This window comes from Nipponia nippon, unplaced genomic scaffold, assembly GCF_047370975.1.
Source record: "Nipponia nippon isolate SJK-2023a ecotype South Korea unplaced genomic scaffold, ASM4737097v1 scaffold_8, whole genome shotgun sequence".
Lineage (NCBI taxonomy): Eukaryota > Metazoa > Chordata > Aves > Pelecaniformes > Threskiornithidae > Nipponia > Nipponia nippon.
In genome coordinates this window covers 28,392,421-28,413,036 of record NW_028262402.1, presented here as the reverse complement: position 1 = coordinate 28,413,036, position 20,616 = coordinate 28,392,421, and the positions used below count along the sequence as shown (strand labels likewise).

At 41.8% G+C, this 20,616-nt stretch overlaps 1 protein-coding gene across 10 annotated transcripts in view; it reads right to left on the bottom strand.

Moving 5' to 3' along the window:
- Positions 1 to 20,616, bottom strand: part of SEMA4D (semaphorin 4D) — a 101,780-nt gene that overhangs the window by 42,843 nt on the left and 38,321 nt on the right. For 5 of the 10 annotated variants that reach the window (XM_087741214.1, XM_087741208.1, XM_087741215.1 and 2 more), the window contains exon 2: positions 940 to 1,003. The gene's annotated coding sequence lies outside the window, so the exon portion shown is untranslated. Of the gene's footprint in view, positions 1 to 939; positions 1,004 to 1,748; positions 1,855 to 6,998; positions 7,316 to 13,577; positions 13,652 to 19,339; positions 19,359 to 20,616 lie in introns of those variants that run through there. The other 5 variants (XM_087741211.1, XM_087741209.1, XM_087741212.1 and 2 more) reach the window with 4 other exon arrangements.

Below are 20,616 nucleotides of genomic sequence, written 5' to 3'. Positions count from 1 at the left end.
AGCTAACTCTAGCCTTGGACAAGTCGACCTCTGAGCTATCAGAGGTTGTAGGCACTGTTGTGGGTCCTCAGCCTGGCTGCGTAGAAGCAAACTAAACAGAAATTATTAATGTAAAACTACAAGGATGATCAGTAGGACCCAACCACAGCTGCAGTGCCAGCACCTTCTGCTAACTTGCATGCTGAGCTACCCAAAATCCAGAATTCAAGGGCTGCCCAGGGGAGAGATGTGTTTTAAGATCCTTTTCTGCCTCACTGTGTTCTCCCAGATACTGAACCTGGGTTGTAACCGTGTCAATGCTGCAATGAGAACTGTTCAAATGACCAAGAAATAAAGTCCCTGAAATTCCAAGTCCATCTTCCCCTACCACTTAAACATGCTCTCAGAATACAAAATATTGCTAAGCTTCTTCCTCATTTCTTCTCGGGCTCATAGGACTGAGTCAGTCATTCAAAGTTATTTGAAGATGCCTACTGGCAACTAATGGCATTCACAAAAGGACCTGCGCATCTAAATCAACAGGTACAAGTGCTTTTAAAAAAAAGACTATCCTAGGTGTCCAGCAACACTTTCAAAGACACAAATGTGTCTGAAAGCAAGCCCAGTACTCCCTCACATACAGAAACTGTGTAACACAGGAGGGCTGCAATCCTGAACCTTTCAGTATTAACTAAAGCATAAGTAAACATACAGTATGTACCTGAGTCAAAAAAGTCCCTTTTCTGATAAGTTTCTTGAGAAGTATTCTGAAGCAAAACAAAGTAATAAATGGAGCTTATCATTAAATCCTTATTTATGTTTTCCCATATGAATTAAGTCCCTAGTGTTCTTGCAATGTATTTATTTGTTCTACTAACAAAGATACCTGTAACACAGCCACCACAAATCCACCACAGCCCCCTTGCTGCGGGCAGGTACCCCTAGTTTCACTGTACCTACCTGCCGCCTCTTGGAGTCTCCTGCACAACTCTGGAGCTGGGGAGCTGTCAGAAACACGTCCTTTCTGCAAAGAGATAAGAAACGGGGTTTGACATCATTGCCAGATAAACCTGAAGGCCAAGTTTTGATACGGAAATTATAATAAAAGCCAAACTTTTGGGGGAGGATTTATTTCCCAGATTACTAGGGCAGACTGTTTCTGACAGAAACCAGAACCGATACGTTTCCATCCAACAAGCCAAGATCCTGATACTGCGCTTAACACAAAAAACTATGAAGCAGGCAGTCCTGATAAACCAGCCCTTTTTAAACTCAGTTTCTTTCCTCTATCCCAAGCTGGCCAGCCACAACTCAGTACAGAATTATTCAGCATTTGCATTGCAGTAGCCATTATTGATCCTGGTAAGAGTCTGGGACCCCTCTTACACTGGTACGGGATGTATAAAGAAAGCTCAGGAAGGTTAGAAACCAGCCAGCCCCGCAAACAATTATCTTTACTAAATCCATATAAAGTAGTTACAACACTCTCCTGCATTACTGAATGACTGCATTACGCACAAGCTTAGAACAAGAGTATCTGGATATTTACGACAAAACCTCGCATGCTCAAATTTATTTTGGTGCAATCAAAGGAGAACAGTGGGCCACTCCGAAGCAATCACAACAGTGCACATGATGCATTTATCCCAACAGTATTCTAGGTAACATACTTCTAAATACGCAGACTTGTAATACTGTTACATCAGCTTGGTTTTAGCATATATACTTCCTACTGTTCACCCAACTGCTTTTGGAAGGGTGTGGGCTACCTGAAGGGGTATTGGTTTTTAAATGCAAGTCGCCACGGGTCTGATCTGGATTTCACTGAAGTCAACAGTAAGAGGGTTCCCACAGATACAAATGGGAAGACGTGCAACTAAAAAAAAAAAAAAAAAAAAAAAAAATCTCCATTGCACATCTGAAGGCTTCATTCTTGATCCAGAAGATTAAAATGCAAGGCTCACAAGACAGAAGGCCCCAAAAGAAAGAGGCGAGACAAAATTACGAGGAACAGTTCAATATTGCAGGTCTCTAAGGAAAGGGAGAGCTTACACAGGGTCTTTTCAAAGGCACAGTGTCTGCCCTGTCCTTCAACACCTTTTGTAGCACATTTTGTAGCTGCCAATAGAGTAGCAGGTATCAAAGAGGTACATCAAACTCACTTTTGCTTACAAAAAAATCTTTTCAACATCTTCCGGATCTTTTGCATTGTAGAGAGGAAAATCTAGTCTGACTCTCCCCACAACATTTTTTTAACAAGACACTCCATGGAAATCTGTTGCCCATCTATGCTACTACCTGTTGGATATTTTTCACAAGCACTAGCAGGATGTAACTGACTTGTTTTTGCTGTAAAAACAGCCATCTACCTTTCATTCTGCTGAGGAAAAGAGAGCAGGCAAGCTGTGAATCATCTAACCAGTTATGAAGCTCCTCATGAACCAGCTTACACCAGATCATCTCCTATGGCTGTAGCTGCTCAATAGTTAAGTGGAGAGTTAAAATTTACAAAAATTGCTGCTTGCCACAAGAGGCCATCAATCGCCACAGTCACTATTGCTAACCAGACTTTTCAGATCCCAGTGTTGTTTCCTTACAGCTTACCGCTTGCAGAGCAAACAAAGGTATCATCATCCATTTTAGGTACCTTAAGGGGAAAAGGAAATTCTCTTTTGCCTCTTCTGAGAAAGGACTTCTAGCAGCCTGTGGCTTCTACAAGCACTTCAATCAAAACTATATACTTGCATCTAAATAAATAGCTACTAAAGTAGGTGTGAAACTGCTCACAAAAACCCTTGCAGCAAATTAGCTGACCTGCAGATGAGCTCTCGAAACAGCCTGTCATGGAGACTTCCACATCTCCACAAGGGGAGGGTCTGGAGCCACTGGGGACCCAAAAGCCACACGGGCAGGCAGCTGGAGCCCAGGCCAGCTCTCACCCAGCCCCTGGATCTCCATGGAGGCAGGGAGAGGCAGAAGAGCCACAAGGACTTTGAAGTTGCAGCACCTCAGCTCGAGAACTGGGCTGCCAAGAGCAGTGCATCGCTCCTCAGTCTGCCCTCGGGACGGGGCCACTACTCGTCGGTGTTTCCGACAGGGAAGCCCACGGACACGGGGCTGGGTGTGAGGGCGGCCCAGCTTCGGTGAAGGGTGGTTTGCAAGTAAGGGCTGACTCTCCTCCATTGCTCACACTGCCGCCGGCTGCCTGTCTGGACAACACCTGTAGTCATGCTACGCACACGAGTAACTACTCACAGCTTGTCAAAAGCTATGGTGTAATTAAACCCTTTAATCCAAGCAGGATTTGAGTACGAAATTAACATCCGTCTAAGCACCGTAGGTTTGCAGACACCCTTCGGGTCCTCTTGTTTGACCCAAGGCTCGCAGGTGATTCTTTAAAGCAGGCGCTATAGGACCCCTCTAACAAACCTTGAACGCTGTCAGGTTTTAAGAGTGAAAACAGTATTCCAGTGTTTCAGGGAAAAAGAAAAAAAACAAGCCTGTTTCTTCTGGTAACAATTAATCTTGGGGGGAAGGTACAGGGACAACAAAAAATTACACCACGAAAAGCTCCTTATTTTGACGGCTGTGACTAAGTCCTCAAGGATTAAAGAAAATACCTACTGGATTATAAATGAAAGACAGACTGGAATATATTATGCAGAACAACATGATAGCCACCTTTAGGAAATTTTTCATAAAAGAGCTGCAATCCTTCATACATGTGTGTTTGCATATATTTTATTTATTTATTTGAGGACTTTCTTTTTAATCTGTCAAATTCCAAAGCATATTAATCTATTACAAGGTACTTCTGGCTGTCACAGTCTGCTTGTATTAAAAAAAAAAAAAAGAAAAAAAAAAGAAAAAAAAAACAACCAAAACCCAGCACATAACTTGTACTACTTCCTTCTGCATATCAATTACCATCCAGATCAGAAGTATTTCTTTAATCCTCTACTCAAGCATACGCCTGCTGTAACCAGGTCCTAGGGATTCTAAATGAGAAGAAGGAGAAAAGAAATACAGAAGAAAACTAGATTGTAAGAGAATTTTCATTACTCAGAGAACTCTTTTGGAGACCACGAAGGCAAATTTTAAGTTCGGGAACATTTGTATTATTACAGCACTCTCCACTGACCTTACCAAAATACAATTTCCAGATCAATACCTTGACAATTTCAAATAGAGCTATATTTGCTACCCGTATCTCAAGTAAGCCACAACCTATCTGTGCTAGCCTTCTTAGAAAAACTATTCTAAATGCTTGTACGGAAGCCACAGATAAAGCCAACATATAGCTATGAATAACTAATGCTGCGTACACTGCCCACAGACAGCACGCTAAAAGTTTTCCTGTGAATGCTATGTGTGGCTTTAGAGCCTTAAAATAATTAAATGAAAAGATAGGCTAGATCACAAAATTCAAAAACTGTGTATATTATCAGCACTTTATTTTAATAACTGGGTATTTGACATATCAAAATAACTGTTGCTTACTGCAGCAATATCCATACCTCCCACCCTCTCTTGATGGGACTGGTGGTGATACCTGCTAATCACCTGTGCAAGACATTGGGGGGGAAAAAGGCACGTAACACACACACACACGACAGGATTTACAGAGCAAAGCCCCAAAATGTTTTCCCCCTTTCCCACTTGCGAAGCTCCACTTCTCATAAAAACGTCTTTATTTCACAGAACGATTTACTGGCCTATCAACATCCCCCAATTTTTTCTAAACGTTATGTTAAAGGAAAGATAGGGTTGCCTTGGGCCTGACTTTATGTGCATGAGCATTAACCTGCAGCAGAGCCTCTTGCTAAACCAGGTTTTGGAACAACAAAGCAGAAAAGCCCTCGTCTCAAACAGTCATTTTAATTTAGCGCAAATTGAACTGGGATCTTCAGCTTTCAATTCCCCTGTCACCCTGACGCTCCTCAGATCTCACAAGCACCCTCAAAAAAGCCAAGAACAATATAAAGACTATCACAGAGGCAGAGAGCCGAGGACTGCTACAATTCCCTCCTGCATCCCAGTGACAAAATATGAATACTGAGGTGGGACCAGCTAATGCTGAGAGCGGAGTTCCTCTATTTTTACGGATTTTAAGAGAAACTGTAATTAAGCAACCTAACTTCCACAAAACCGGGTGGGAGCATTCATTATATTATCTATGCATCCCTACCCTTCTTCAGAAAAGGATTAGAGTGTATTTCATGATTCTAACTTTCCTACAGTTACAATATTATACAAATATCAACACAAGTTTATTTTAATGAAATTTTAATCAAAACCATGGTAGTGGTTCTGAATCAAATTCCAACAAAGACAGAGGGCACCAGCACTGCAACGGTGTGAGAACAGAGCCACAGAGCACCACAGAAAGGAAAGGAGGATACACAATTGCACAAAGAAAAGAGCAAATACCAGCACTTTGGCTTCAGATTGAACTTCTTATTAAACCACTTTAGGAATATGTAAAATTTATACGTACTCGCAACAGGGTCCATTTGCTTAGGGAAGCAAATGTTCCTTCAGAGGCAGCATTCGAATATTTTATGTGGTCAAGAAACAACACAGCCTTTGAAGAGCAGAAGTCATTAGGAGCATCCCCATATTCAACACTTTTACTGCAACAAGGTCAGTACGAAGGAGACAATTACCTCTCTTCTCACCATACCAGCATCGTCCCTTCTTATCCTACAAGGTCTCCTTCTCCTTCTAGCAGAGAAGGAGCAATCCAGAAAATGATATGCTGGTGCTAAAACCTGAATAAGAAGCAGCAGCAGATAAGCCTCCAAATCTTACTCTAGGTATTCAATGAAAAATAACAGAAAACAAAGTTTAAATTCTGCCTATATTTTTTGTTAACGTTCTTTAACAGAATGAATGAAGCATACTACAAGAAAATCAAGTTTAAACAAACACACAAACCAACCCACAAACAAAACCAAACAACAACCAGGAAGTCTGTACAAGCTTTGCTTCACAGACATGTCTTACCCAAAAGACTGCCAGCTGCCAATTAAGTGGAAACTCCTCATAATATTAAAAAGAGAAGTGAATGAATGTCACGTATTTCCATACTCACTATCACAATACAGCAGCACAGAAAAGCTAAAGCTAAAATCCACATGCTGTATTATACCACCCAACTTAAGAGCTTAGATCACATCTTTTGTCACTCTCAGATAATAACTTTTGTTGCTTTTCAACTATTTATTACTCCAGCATTTCCTTTTTTGACTTTCTCCAATTCTTTCCATAAACTGCACTTATCACTGTTTACAGGTGATAGTCTATATTTAAGAGAGTTATCTGAACATCGAGATTACAAACCACCCAGGTGTTACTTCACAGTGCTGCATATTTAGTATTTTTCAATGCTGTCTTGACATTTTTCTTTCACTCTCTTTTCTTGAGAAATGCATGGCCTATTCCAAAAAACGCAGGCAATGAGAAGACATGGAAGTCAGTCTTTAATGTGTAAAAACCAGCATATTTTACCATCATGATAGTGTAGAAAAACCCCGTTATTCAGTAACGGATGCAGGCTTTTTCAGGCTTTCAAGACAGTTTAACAAATTATGCCAGTTACTGACAGGTGCCAGACCCTGAAGCTTCTTGACTCTCAGAGGTGGCAAATACAAAAGCCACCTTGTCCACACAGTAGAGGTTTTCAGTACCAAAACATCCTCAGCCAGTTTGCCCACCGAAAACACCCACCTTATTAAGTTGTATGTACCCCTGTGTTCTGTGAACAGCATGCACTGCTCAGGGGCACCTACAGCGAGAAGACAAAAAAGACAGCTTTTAAACAAACCTTAAAAGCATGTCCAAATCACTGCCTTCCTTTTATTCTTTTTTTTTTTTTTTCCTAAAATGTACTACCATTAGGTGGAGGAAAAGGAAGAGTAATTTTTATCTCGGCACACAAGATTAAAAAACAGCATTTCTCCAACCTGCAGAGCAAAACATATTGCAACTTACCGAAGAGAAGCCTCGGTAGAGCTTACCTGTCTGTCCTGAGTAAAGGGTTCTGTGCTGAGAAAACAGGCGACTTCAGTTCAAGGAGCCAGAGAGTCAGCTCCCTGGCTGTGTAAGTCACAGCACAGCCTCCCGGAGGGAGCTGCGCGAGGTTGCTCAAGTAGGGGATTTGAACCAAGTTATTCAAAACAGTGGAGAAATAACAAAAACAAAATTTCACTGTGTTTGGCTGTATGACATTCTTAAGTTGAACCTTGCAGCGGTGTTTACTATTAAAAAACACTTAAAATTCACAGGTGGAATTTACCCATTTTTTTGTAAAAACAAAACAAAACGGTTCATGTCCAAAAAAAATCCGAAAAGCTATAAAAAGGGATTTCCTCAAGCTTTACAAGTTATGTAAGGACATCCGTAACTTATGAACACAGGTAAAATTTGTTCTGCTTCAGAATATCCTTATCCTACTGATCGTGCACTGCAACTCCCTTATCACACACACCCCTTTAAGACTATCTTCCTTTCTCTCATGTCCAATTGCACAAAGTTATAACGAGAATGTCATTAGGCTGGTTAGGGTGATACTTCATATCATGTTAAAAACATGCCCACTCAACAGAGAAACAACCAGAACGGACCTCAGGAAATTCATACATTCATGATTCCTCCTGTATCACATTCCCCGTTTCCTTTGGAACAAAGAACTACAACACCCAACTGGCAAATGGATCCACAATAATAATTTTGAGTTTTCAGTTTCAGATGCAGCGAGGAGATGGCAGCGTCGCTGCTCCCAGAACTTCACCTGTCACTCCACGGAGCTGCTTCTGCTGCCCACTACACACAACCAGCTTTGCATTTGATGTGAATCATGCTGACTAAAGAGTAAAAGCTGTGCAATTTTTCCTACAGCAGGCATGTACATGTGTTGAAGGTGGTACACTGAAGACCTCTTTTGAAATGCCAGGTTTTTTTCTCGATTAAGAAAAACATACATTTTATTCATATGGCAGCTATTTGAAGAGTCACCATCAAGTGCTGTCAATTCTCTTTCATAAGTACCAAGCTGAAGCCAGTACCTCCATGCAGGTGCTGTTTTTTTTAAGCTGCTTTTTCTGCAGCAAGTTTCAACACTCGCATTTCCATACAACAGAGGGGCGTTTTGAGGTACATCACTTCCTTCTTCCCTGTCAACCAGTCCTAGGATAGAAGTTGTATGGGGAACCTTCTCAAACTAAAACCAGTCAAGTTTCCAAATTTATTTCCACTGAGAACCTGCTAAAGGTTAAATATTAACAACAAAAAACCCTCCACTAAAACTGCTAATTTCCCTCAGGTCTGCTCATCCCCATTATTAACAGAAAAAATGTAGAAACCTCTTATTTTTACCTCCCATTTCCATTCTTTGATATTTGACCCTCAGACAACAACTGTCAAGTTTTATTTTCAGATACAGCATCAATAGCACCAAGCAGTAATGCAGCTTTCCCTGCACTGACACGAGCAGAGTCTGACATGCTCAGCTCTCACACCTGGCTTGCCACCAGGGCGCTGCTGTTTTCCTCTTTCCCCTGCAGTATTCCACTTGTTGTATGTGGTAACCCACTCTCTATCCACACTCCTTATTTAATTACAGCACATTTAGGCTTTACAGGTCCTAGATAGCAACTGCGCACTGATAAGAAGTTATGCAAACATCTCCGTTTTAAGACAAACATCAGAAATTTAGCCATGTGCCAGGGTGAATGGCTTGAAAATCATCCCCCGGACCCCCAAAACAGGGCTGGAGTCAACAAGCTAAATAACTACTCTTTCCCCTTACAGTTACAAGGGGTCCAGCCTGCTTACTTAAGTTGTCCTGTCTACCTGCTACCTCTGGCCGCTTCTGTGTCCCCTGGTCTCCATCCATCCCCACCTCCCAGCCCAAACTTATGCTGCTGTGCAACCAGTTAGGGAAGCTGACTGATCAACTTCCACAGGATAAAACCTACTGGGGGGGGAAGGATCAGGGTAGTTTAAATCCATCCACAATGCCTCTTTCAGTAGCAGCGCTAGCTTGTGTCAGATGAAATGTATGTGCAACACCACCGGAGACATTAAATCTGAGCCTTCCTTGGGAAAAAAAGTGGAGGCAGAAGCCCAGCAAGTGCTACACTCACTCTGAGTCCCCCCAGCCTCACCTCAGGGCCAAACTAAAGAAAAAGGAAGGAAGACTTGAGGGATCCTGGCCTGAAAAAGAAGAGCCTGGAGGACTAACGGCTGTCTGGCGTTAGGCGTGTGATGGACACGATGCAGCTCTCCCCTCTGCCGCTGCACAGCACCTGCTGGGGGACTAAGCTTTCTGCAGGTCTGCTTGCTGGAAGAGATCTTGAAGAGACAGAAGTCAGACCTACCTGAGGGTAGGGCTATGTCCCTGATGGCAAGCGTTGCTCTTTTCCTGCTGCAGCATCACTATGAAAACAATTTACTTTATTCTGCCAGTGGTGAGTAACTAACTACAGTTTCTTCTCATCAGCTAAACCCTGGCCACACGGGTGTTACATTTACTTGCATATTCAAGATACTCAGTTGCCTCTGAAGGGCTGGCAAAGAGCACGTACCATGGGACAACTGCATCACCCAGCCAACCCCACGCAAATCAGGATATACCAAGTTTAGGGTCAAAATCCAGAATTCACAACACACCGCAAAGGTCATTTTAAATACCCAAGATCTTGACAAAAGGCTAATCTCCTATAACACGCTGCAACTCATGTTTTCTTGGCAAGCACCATGGAAATGCAGTAAAATAGCCTTGAAATTTAAGAAATCGTAATTTCACTGTAACAAAACTACCTAATGCAAATAGCTTCAGCGGAACGCATTTTAAAGGTTTTGGAGTTTTGCTGTGTTTAACGCTATGCTAGCTCAGTGAAGAGTTCCTCTTTTTTTCCATATTAAAACCTTTACAGCAACCCTGGCATTTTTTATGCTGAAAAGTAACACAACCATGCTTTTGAAAAAAGCTGCTAGTGCTTTTCACAGATAGCACAGGCACGGATTTTACTAATCATCATTAGATTATTATACTGTCACTCGCTAACCTTCGCTATTTTTTTAAACTAACTGTGTACATCCAGGGAGTCTGCACACTTCTGTAAGGTATACAAAGAAATTATACATACCAGCAACTACAAAAAAGTTTGTGCAAAACAGAACTTGGTAAACATAGGTATTTTGTTGCAGAATTTGGTTAGCAACAACTCAGTCAGCAATGACTAACTCTGGAGTTTGAAAACACAGCTCTGACTTTGGGAGAACTTACACAAATACAGTGATTTATCACATGTTGCTACATCCACTCTATGAGGTTGCAGAGCATCAATCATGCCTGCTCCTGCCTCAATGCAACCCTTGTGTTGATACTAACAATGCAAAGGTCATTTTGACCTTTAGCTAGTAACTGGGTATAGGTTTGTGCCCATATTACCGCTTTCTGTATGTTCAAAAACACAGGTGCAGATCTTTCAGTATAAGCGCTTCAGATTTCACATCAAATTATGTGTGAGCATGTCAGGAACAGGATTAACAGAAGCTCTGCTTGCAGAACATTCTCATGAGCATTACTGGGATTTTAACTCATGCCAAGCCTAAAATGAGCTTTTTCTTATGCCAAATGAAATGTAGCCGAGAGTCATTATTACACTTGATGATTAACTAAGAATCTTGTTTGCACTACCATTAAGGACATTATGAGAGGGAAAGACAGATATGAGAGCTGCACACTACAGAGGTTCTACCTCAAAATTTCTTGACAAAACAGATAATTACTGCAAGTTTCCAGCCCTTGAACGCTAAATTTGAGGTTTTTAGTTTTACAGAAAAGCAGAACTGTAAAATTATATGGAAGTATTAGAGGCAAGACAAGATTTATGTGTTTCCTTCAAGGTTTAGGGCTCAACAGTGAAAGACAAAGCCCTCCTTGTGAAGCTGACCTCCAAATGCAGGAGCCATCCACGTCTTATCTCAAACCAGAGATCCCCACCCCAGACCACTCACAGCTTTCACATTTCAAATGTCACAGTGGAAAAATTAGGTTAACCTTAGCCATGTGCAAAAATCAATCCCAGCCTAAAGAGATATGACAGAGAATTCGATGGCAATTAATGTTACTTGTGAACCAGATTCTGTAGAGGTGCTCAAGCTGGTAGCTGCTTCCCTGTATCGCTTTATAACCTTCTGAGGTCGGCAGCTACAGGTATTGCATCACCAGATATACAAAGAAAAAGGAGAACATCCTTGAGACAGCTACATACTCTTTCCTACTACATGACCCAGAACAGGCACAGACAGGACTCAAGAAGATACCATCACTGTCTATACTCCGAGTGTCATTCTGGATTGTAAAATACCCTTTTCTTCCAAAGCACACTTAATAGAGCAAGAAACAAACCAAAGTCCCCATACAGCCTGTAAAATAAATGGGCCATTTCTATAAAAAATTAATTCAAATCAATTAAACTTTTAAGTTCAAAGTTCTCTGTGGATTAATTTCCTTAATTTAAATCTCAATTGCTATGCAGCTCATTTGCTAAAAGTTTGCTGTTTTGAGTATTTCTTTTTTAATAGGGGCAGACTTAATACAGTAAACAAAGCAGTGATTCTTACTAAGCAGTTTCCTTCTCACTCTCCCTTGATGCTTCCTTCCCTTGATGCTTCCCCCAATTTTCTCTAATTGGAATATTAGCTTTAAACTACTGCAAGAGTATCTAACAGCAAAGCAAAACAATGCCCCAATATTAAAATATGATCTTAGCTAGGTAGTAGTTATTTATTTATGAACAGAGAAACTTCTCACGTACAGTCTTCTTTCCAGCAGACTATTACTTAGACTTCTTTAAGTCTGAAAAATTTTTTCTTAGAAATTGAAAAACACTAATCTTCAAGTTTCCTACAGGATGTGCAGATTTGCACTGAGAATTTAAGTCTACTAACAATCAGCTTGCTTTTCTTAAGTAGCTTTTGCAGATCTCTTAGAAATCATCCATGGTACCCAGGAGTATATAGACCACAAGCTGTACCACAGTACTCCAGATTAACAACCATTTATTAGCCGTTTTGCTACTGCTCTTCTGCAATTAAAGACTGAATGACAGTTTTCATTCTTTTTTCTTGCTAAGAAACCTGCCTCCTATTCGACTGTTTGCTGATGGTCCTCACTTATTACAGCAGATTTTAAATAGCAAGCTTCATTTAAGCTTCCTTATTCTTAAAGGCTGCAGACGTATTTCTGCTTGGCAAAAACACTTACCGTCTTTAACAACAGATTTGCTGTTCAGTGACACACAAGAAACTGCGCTACAGTTTGCGTGCAATGGTCTGAGAAGTCCACCAGCAAGGTCAGCCGACTGCACACCTGAAGGCACAACACAAGCTGCTCTTTATTGACCCCAAAACTTTCATGTCTCCCCTCCTACAAAGCACAAAACTAACAGGCATCCTGCAGAAAGAAAACATACAGGCACCCGAGTATCTATTTCTCTATCCTTCTAACATGGTGGTTATCGTGCATTTTACCGCTGGCTCTTTTGAGCCATGGCACTTCAAAAATATCTGAATTTTAAAGTTCTTTAAATTCTAACATGCTTTGAAAGACTGGTGGTGCATCCAACGTTTAAGTGACAGCCAACAGTTATGCAATTTCACTACAGCTGACCCCTCCCTCAAGACTCCTAGCAAAACACTGTCACACTGTGGGTCGCCTCAGATTATATGAACTGCCATCACTCTTCAGCAGCAAAAAAGCCCTTGCTTGCTTATCTTTTTGTTAGCAGAAAACAAGGAATTCAGACGTTACCATTTGAAAGTACTGCTCGAAATTAGCCTTCTGCAAGACAATGACAAACTAGTGCAAAGCTCAAAAATTAGGTTTATTTATATCACTGCTGTGACATAGGCGAGATGCTTCGTCTCGTTGATGTTCACCACACCACTCCTGATTCACGGGGAACAAAAGATCTCCTATGTCCTCCTGCTTCTCAGGGTATGAAAACAGGTTGCTTCGTTCTCCCTACTACAGGATTTTTTGCAGGATTTCCTACAGGAGTCCTTCCTGTCCGACATGAGTGAGGTTTCACAGGACACTTCCTGAGAAAGCATGTCCTAAAGACAATCTGGTCACATCCTGGCCAAGATGAGCTGCTGACTATCTATCTCCCAGACAGCTCTGTGGGTGACGGGTCTTTCCATCCAAGGCCCAGAACTTCTCAATGGCATTTACCTCCTGTCCAGTGCTTTGGTACGTTTCCAGCTCTCACAGATACATGTTAGGTTTAACCTTCCCTGACACATGCCAGTGGAGTTGTCAGTTCCATGCCTGAGAAAGAGCACAAAAGCCTGGGGACCAACCACTTCACCTCCGAAGGACATGGTAACTGCAAAACCAGGAGAAGGTGACCATGCCTGGGAAAACAGCTGCTCAGCTAAGAGCCCCACCAGCTCCTGTGGTTCGCAGAGGCTCCTGGTGAAAGCCAGGCTCAGAAAGCCAAGAGAAGTGTCACGATGGACTCACGGAAAGGCTCGTCTTGGTAAAGCACAGGAACACCAGTTCAAACATGAAAAATTTTACTTACCAGGAAGACTTGAGAAGTCTTCAGCAACTCCAGCAGAAAGGTGGTGAGAGGACTGCCTGCTGAGATCCACAGCACTGTAATAGGGATTTTCATGTCACTTGTAACAATGAACAACTTGCACCTTTCAGTGAAAGTCTGTACTTAAACATCTTAATGCTCATGTCACTCATCAAATAGTTTTTTCTTACATCTAAGCCACTTTGTAAGTTTTGAGTGGGGAAAACAAGTTTAATTAAAAAAAATTGTTTTTTTGGCTGTTTAATGGGCTGAGAAGTCGGCAGCACAGCCCTCAAGAATCTCCCACTGCTCGCCTTCTTCCTCTGTGAGGATCTCCCAGCCACTCACCATCCTTCTCCATGCCTCCTGGAGCCATCTCATCCTAGCAGCCACTCCTTTGCCACCATGGGGCTCTTCCAAATGCGCCCAACAGCCCACACCTGCCATGGGGCTGTGTCACCGCACTTTCAGTATTTACAAGCAAGAAAGTTAGAAAACACCATCAGCAGAGACATTACAGTCTTAGTCTTGTGCATATGAATACAGGCAGGTTTGAAAAAAATGCCTGTTCTCACAGTATCACCCTATCTGGTCTTCACCAGCTTGTACGCAGAAATCAAGCAGACTAACACTGCACCATATACAAAAATATCACAGCAGCAACAATCAAATTCTGCCACCGCCTTACAAGAGTGGGTATCATCTACCTTCTTCTCAATCCATCAGTATAACACACATTAAGAGGAGCAGCTAAAGCAGCAGGGTGTCTGCTTCCAAAGGAGCTGCAGCTAAAATGGCATCCTCAGGCTTCCCCTGCACCCTAAATAAACCCATGTCCACACACTTCTGATAAGTGAGAGACACAGGTGCAAGCAAGGGCTCCACGCCAGCCCCTCCACTGCCTCCCACGCTGCCAGAAGAGCCAAGAGCCAGGTGGGCAAGTCTCTCTCACCACTACACGGAGTCCTGTTTCATCACTTTGACTCCTGGATGGGTGACAAATTTTAAGACTGACAAGCAACAAGATGCACAGTCTCTCAGACAGCAAAGCGCACTGCCTGTTCTGGAACACCTGCTGTCATCGACAGGCAAAGACACACAGTATCAAGAAATAAATGCATGATCATTTGGATCACCTCACTGCCAAGGCAGGACAAAGGCACTACAAAAATCGAGAGCTGGACAATGTTTCTCAGGCGAAAGGCTCATAAAATAAAAATCCTGTAGTCCTGCACTCCTTGCCCTCAATAGCTGTGCAACTGAGACAAATAAGATTACAAGTTTTTAAAGTGATCTCTTAAAGCAGATGAAGCAAATACTTCAATGTGTTACTGCAGCAAGCTGGAAGACATGACCAAAACACAAATCCTGTTTCTCGAACGCAGAGGTCTTCAGAGCTGCAGAGTACCACAGAAGAGCATGGGGTTCTTTCTGCTCTTGGTGTGCCAAATTTAAATGGAAAACAACAAATAAAAATGCTTAGAGAATGTACCTTATTGTCAAACCCCATTTCAATAATGTCAATTGTTCGTAGTCCGAAAGATTAAACTCTATGGGATTAGTAAGGGTGACACGTCACTTTTAGAAAAGCCTGGCTGTGACAATCATACCCAGGAGACTGCAGAAGGCTGGTCACCAGCAGAGGGAGGGTAAGGCAACTCTGTAGGCCAGGAAGTCAAGTATTAGTCAGCTCTTGCAAACAAGACTATATTCAGGCCAGGGTTTAGACGACATGCAGGACAGGGAGCACAGGCCTCCGCTCAGACTCTCAACCTACACAGCAGATGCTGCCCGTCAACCAGGACTTGAGGAAGCTGGCGTAAAACTGCCTCAATTTTTTTACCTGGACAGTAATGGACTCCTTGCTGATTAGCAGGATTTGCATTCAGCACTGAAGAGGACACTGCAATACAGGAACAGAATAAGCACGGCTTGCTTGGGGCAAGTAATGCACCACACAGCAGTGGCCACAGGGTATGGTGGGGATAAAAAGCAAAAATAAAAATTAAAAAAAAAAAATCAACAAGCTATTTCAGTGGAAAGCTACTTCAGGGGAACAAGACAAAGAATACACTGTTAACCAATTCACCCTACAGTCCCATCACCATTAAGATCTCATTCAAGGGAAGCAGCAGCAGCACAGGAGGTCGGGGAAGGGAAGAACAGGACAAGGAACAGGCAATTCCAGTTACTGAATTAACCATAACCTGAAGCCATGACTTAAGGCTGCATCCTTGAAGGACTGGCCTTCCTCCTGCCCCGCTCCTGGACTGCTGCCTGCAGCAGCTCGGAACAGTGTGAAGCTGTTCCCAGCTACGAGCTCCAGCACCAACAAGCAGCTCCAAGCTGCAGGAGTCAATATGAGAACTCCGGTTTGTTTTCCTTTGCTGCACATTAGGAAGGCTCTGGAAACAAGGCAGACTGCAACTCCAACCAAGGATTATTTATACTCCATTCTTAGTGGACATTTTATCTTTTTAACATACAGGCCACTTTTACAGCTCCAGTTTCAAGGAAGCTGATAATTTATGCCACCAGCACAGAGAAACATCATCATCGCCACCAAAAGATGTTTTCAGATGTTGTGTATTATTTGGTCCAACCCAAGGCTGACGAGACATGAGAGGCGCCTGATGTGTGATAAGTCTGCAGACAGTCATTCCTTTTCTTCTGCTTATAAAGGTTCTACGGCTGGCAAAAGCTAAAGAGAGCAAGAGCAAAAGTAGAGTATTTCTGCGGGTCTAAAAACCAAAAAAACCTAGACTGCAAAGCAGCAATCATTTCCACCTTCATGGGAAAAAGCCAGAATCAGAACAAGCTGAGTGAATCTAGTTAATCATAACCACATTAAGCCGTTCATCTCTGTGGCAGAACGTCCCGGGCTTTGCAGCTAACATTTCACTATGTGAATGGTAGAAACATTTGCTCGCATAAGCTGGTTAAGTGTGATTCAGCCCAGATGTCCAAACGGCTTAGCAGTCTTTGTTGAGAGATGTTTGCAAAACATCGAAAAAGAATGACAGATGCAAATACATGACCGAGTTCCTGTCCAGAGGACGTGCAAGGCCTGGAGTTTAACGAGACTATTTTTGGTAGCATGTATTGCTAAAACCCATTGATGTACCACAACCATCATTACACAATGTTCAGTTCTTCTTCAAAGGAAAGGTGAAAATGGAATACAATCTGGGCTGCCCATTAGGGTCCCTGTGGCCCTATGCAGCACTGCTGCACCTGTAAGCAACAAGGACACGGAGCAGAGAAACGAGATATGAAAAATGATGCCAATCCTGAACGTCTTGGAAAATACCTGATACACCACAGGGTGGGGGCAAGTGTTCCACTTACAGCCTTCATACGAACCCTCAGGTTTGATAAAGGTGTACCAGGATAAGTACAAAAAATTTGTCTTACAGATAGCGGCAGGTTTGAGGTAACTAGGGCCAGAACTGTATTTACAGGGGATCTGCTCACATAATTCTATCAAAATAATAGTACTGCCCAGTTCCTCTTAGTACCACACGGTTCTGGAGAACACACACACACAAAAGACAGTATTTTAAAAGTAAGTATCATAGACATACAAAACTTAAGAGAAGAATTCAGGGTAAGAATGACGCAGGGAAACCTTGGAACAAGGCCAATAACACACCAGTAATTCATCCTTCCAAATACAAGGTCATTTTCTTCTCTCGTTGTGGAATGTATTGATTCTAATTAAGCACAAATTTTCCTGCAGCGATAGTGGTTAACATGATGTCTGGTTCAGACAGTTTCTGCAACATACGTGTACATTATAAATTTACCCTTAAAAATCAACGTGGGGAAAAAACATGGGCTTGCTCTGTTATGCAAGCATGTGTACACATGCACATACAAATCTCCACACAACTGTTACACAGAAGTATTTGGTTCAACACAGTGAAACAAACTGATCCACAACCACTTTCATAAATAAGGGCATTCCCCTCACTCAGTGATCTCCAGCAACAAATGTATCTCAACGTCACTATACCAGCTCACCTGCTGGAGGCATCTTACCAGACTATTTTGCTGAAACCAGCCAAGCAGCTTGGTTGGAGCCCAAGTCTTCCCCAGAATACACCATATACCAACAGACAAGCCTCGACACAGGAATTCAGACCTACCAGTGGCAGACCCACCAGTCCTCCTCTGCTGCTAAGACAGTCTGTATCTAACCTGTAATAAAGAGTCATTTCACAGGCAAAAGAAATGAGTATGCATAATCAATACCAATAAAATCTACCATTACAGCAGGACACTGTCTTCCCTGCTACCAGGTCTATTTCCTCCAAGTTTAATTATAGAAACAACAAAATAAAGGAAGCACACAACTCTGAAAGGGCTTAACAGGTACAATATTTTTCCGTATCTCTGACTATCTACAAGAACAAAAGTCAGCTTCAAATTCTCCTCCTTAAATCCATCCCCATCTTTAAAGCCCAAGAGACATTTTTCTGCTTTTAGCAGGCTATTCAGCCTTACAAAAAAAGTGTCATAACTTTAGAGTATTTGCCTTGACCCAAACCTCAGAAGTTTGGTTTTTAACTTTGGGAGTGGAAGGGTATGGAAGAAATCAAGCATCAAGTACCTAATTACAGCTTAGATCCAAGCAATGCAAAAATTTGCTCACCCTGTCCATGCTTGACTTTGATCCACACAAGAACACTGAAACCCTGAGTAGCCAGACTCCTGATATGCCAGAAGTCTTTGTATTCTACAGGAAGAAAACTACCTTTTGTATTCCACTCTCCTTCACAAATCATTTATAACTACATTTAGTTATAAACGTAGTTTTCCTCAGTATTCTCCAGAAAAGGCAGAAAAAAGCAAAACAAACCATCAGATTTTGTGGCAAAGAAGAGAACTATATGAAATGTTTGGGGTTGAGGAGCAACTAAAGCAACAAGCAGAGCTTCCCCTGCCCAAGATTTAAAACATGTGCAGGAAGTTTAATGATGAAATATTCAGTCTTTTGGTCTACTCTACCTATCAGTTTGCAGAACAGAGGCACCGCTTTCCGGCACCTATTTTTTGAAGGTACGTGGACCAATTGCTTTACATAAAATTGTTGTACAAATATTCTTGCTACCTGCCACACACTTCAGATGGCAATGTAAAAGCAGTTGCTCTAGCCAATTTTCTTCCAAAAGCAGCAACTGCTCTCCTTGCTCCTAAAGAGAATTTAATGAAGCCATCTGCTCGCAGTTGAGACTATTCTAAAAACATCCTGCATTCTTTATGCTCCTTTTTACAGTTCAAAGCCTGGCTAGCATCCCAAGGCTACAACCTTTGCAAAAAGCAAAGCAAGAAGCAGAAAGAAACATTACTGAATACATTTTGCTCATATGTACATTAAAATACTTCAGTATCTGCATATGATATATTATTGACAACATTTTGGCCAATATTTGTGTTTCAAGGCAGGCAATAGACTAGTAAATTGCAACACACATAAAATTGAACCTTGCAATGCTTGTTTTTAAATATTTGAATATGTTATTTGGTAAAGTAAACAAATGTCAAATCAAGGAAGCTATCTTAACTGATCTACAACTTTAAAATACCTCAGTGCTACAGCCTCATATAAGCATAAGCAAGAAATGAAGAATTTCTGTTCATTTAGTTTCCAAAAACTCTACCCAACCCACCTGTAAAATACCAACCAGGAAGAGATACAGATTTAAAAGAACTGCTGCACAGACTATAGGAAAAGGCTGTCGTACAACTTAACTGCCACACACCTGTGGCGGCCAGTTTCAGCTGTCAGGATGTTGCCTGTCCTTCGGGGATGTGTGGGTAAGAGTACTGGAAGAGGCACAACCAGGCGAGAACGAACGCTGAGCACAGGTACGTCTTCTGCGTGAAGTTACTGCTTTTACACAGAGTAGAGATATGTAACATATATTGACTTTCAACACTTCCATACTTAGAGGTACATTTCTCCAATTTCCCGTCTGTTAGCACCCCTCTGGCAGCAGACTTAAAACATGATTTTTCAAGGAGATACACTGCAGCACAGGATTAACTTCTGCTGCACCTGGCAGTATAAATAAGCATGAGTGTTCTTTTCCAACTGAAAAATACACCCTTTACTCAAAATGCAAGTTCAAAAAAGTAAAAACCTGTTTCATCGTGTTTCCAAGACGACTCTGAAATTAATAGTGCTGCAAATCATCTAGGAACAGAAAATATGTTCACCACGGTACCAAGCACAATGGAGCCTTCAATTTTGCCTGGCACTTCCAGATCACTTTCCAACACAATTAATCATTGTGTTCAGTTACAAACAAAACACCGCCACCAAAAAAACCACCAAAAAACTATATGCAGCATAATAAAAAACACAGAACTTTATTTGTAGAGGAGCAGAGCCTACAGACACCAACCAAGAGCAAGAGGCTGAATATACAACATGCATGTTTTGGGTTTCACTGTTTCCACAGCAAGACTTTCTGGGAGGCAGGGGACAAGAAAGGGAGAAGAATCCCTCTTCCAAACTTTTTTTATGGCAGTTTTCAAAAGGCATAGTTTCTCAGTGGGAGTCACATCTAACATACTAAGACTGCATATTCAAAATTTCAGTAATTGTCTGGTGGCCAGGAGAGTTATGGCAGTAGCACAGGACAGGCAAAAATCAGAGTAAAGGTGCTATAAAAAATTCAGCAAAATTCCACACCAAAACTTGAGTGTGAACAGTTGCTCTGCTCTTGCAGTACTGAGTGACAAAATCCCAGCTCTGCACTCACACTTCAGAACATTTTGTCAAATAGCTGCTTCTTCACAGAGCCACATCTCTTGTAGCATGAACAAAACAAAACAAAACCTTTAATTTTTTTCTCCCAGATTTCTCTGTAATAAAAACCAGTCCTTGACTTATATTCATTTAAAAAAGCGTGCCTTCCAAATTTGGCCTTTTCACATTCACAGAGCAACAAAAGCAAGGGTGTCATATTTGGATTTCATCGCAGGGAGAAGCAGAAGTAGAAATGGTTCTGCAGTGACTAAGACTTTTTTTTTT